We start from the raw sequence: 1,720 nt of genomic DNA, 5'->3' as shown, positions 1-1,720 counted from the left end.
TCCCCTAGATGAGCGAGATCATGTGTCACTAGAGATATACTTATAAGAACTGAATGTGAGACGAGCAATAATAGTTATGCTGACAGGCAAATGAATCAGTCTGTAGTGAGTTTCTTTCTGGACTAACAGTTCTTTAGAGACCCAATTTCAATGTCCACCAGTTCCTTATGAGTACATGTCAGCACTGACCCCTCAGCTCTGGATGGTGGACAAATGGTGGTAACGGAGGTCCGACTCCCTCTGGTTTGGTCTCGGCCGGACCCAGGGGCACAGCTTCACCCAGACCCAGGGGCGCGTGGCCTCTCCCAGACCCAGGGGCGCATGGCCTCACCCGGAGCTAGGTGCGCGAGGCCTCACCCGGACCCGGGACCCAGCCTCACCCGGATCCAGGGACACATGGCCTCACCTGGACCCGGGGGCGCATGGCCTCTCCCAGACCCAGGGGCGCGTGGCCTCACCTGGACCTAGGTGCGCAAGGCCTCACTTAAATAAATTATTTTTAAATGTTTTTCAGGTCATGGCACAGCCCACCACTTCATAGGAGTTGCGTGTTGTCTCGTGGGGGGAAGCCTGGGTTCTGTGGCGAATTAAACGGCCACGGTGTCCAGCAAAAGCAAAGACCACACCACCAAGAAGCGCCCCAGCAGGCAACATCTAATGTGCTTGTCATGTTTGACCAGTCATAGATTCAGGAGTTTAAAGAGGCCTTCAAAATGATTGATCAGAACCCAGGTTTCATTGACAAGGAAGTTTGCATGATATGCTTGCTCCTCTAGGGAAGAATCCAGCAGACTCCAGAGCCTGTACATTTCACCATGTTCTTCATGATGTTTGGTGAGAAGTTAAATGGCACAAATCCTGGAGATGTCATCAGCAATGCGTTTGTTTGCTTTGATGAAGAAGCAACTGGCACCACTCGGGAAGATTATCTGAGAGCGCTGCTGACAGGGATGGGAGGTAGGTTGACAGACAAGTAAGTGGAGGAGCTGTACAGAGAAGCACCCATTGACAAAAACGGAAGTTTCAATTACATTGAGATCATAAGTATCTTTAAACATGGAGCTAAAGATAAAGATGATCGAAAGAACTTTAGCTAAAACTGTCCAATTACTTTTTCTTACTCTGTATTATTTCCTGACACATCCCCCATCGTCATAGACAGAACTGTTGCACGCAACTTAGTTTCTTTCATAGCTTTGCCTCTTTGTTTTGATGTAGTTATTATTCTAGACCTTTCTGCCACTTAGCACTTATATAATCAGAATGGGGATGAGTCTGTAAATTGTGTTGAAAAAGAGATTGCAAATAAAAATCAACAAATATGGAAAAAGTAAAAATGTTTTTCAATATTGGAAAGTTAAGGGAAAGAAATAGAGAGACGATAAGAAAGAAAATGAGAGGAGAGACAGAAAAAAAAAGCAAAAAAAGGGAAAAGCAGAAAGAGGAACCAAGAAAGAAACCCTTGTTGATTTGTCTTAAGATAGAGACATGAAATATACAAAGAAAGAAAGGCACAGATCCTCGGGTCCGGGTGAGGCCATGTGTCCCTGGATCCGGGTGAGGCCTCGCGCACCTAGGCCCCGGTGAGGCCACGTGCCCCTGGGTCTGGGAGAGGCCATGCGCCCCCGGGTCCGGGTGAGGCCATGTGTCCCTGGATCCGGGTGAGGCCTCGCGCACCTAGGTCCGGGTGAGGCCACGTGCCCCTGGGTCTGGGAGAGGC

At 48.6% G+C, this 1,720-nt stretch overlaps 1 pseudogene; it reads left to right on the top strand.

Moving 5' to 3' along the window:
- The first annotated feature begins 591 nt into the window (after nucleotides 1–591).
- Nucleotides 592–1,097, top strand: LOC103283960 (myosin regulatory light chain 12B-like; annotated as a pseudogene).
- The last annotated feature ends 623 nt before the right edge of the window (nucleotides 1,098–1,720 follow it).

This window comes from Eptesicus fuscus, chromosome 5, assembly GCF_027574615.1.
Source record: "Eptesicus fuscus isolate TK198812 chromosome 5, DD_ASM_mEF_20220401, whole genome shotgun sequence".
In the NCBI taxonomy this organism is placed as follows: Eukaryota; Metazoa; Chordata; class Mammalia; order Chiroptera; family Vespertilionidae; genus Eptesicus; species Eptesicus fuscus.
Note: the sequence above shows the minus strand (reverse complement) of the source record. Positions and strands in the feature narration are given on the sequence as shown.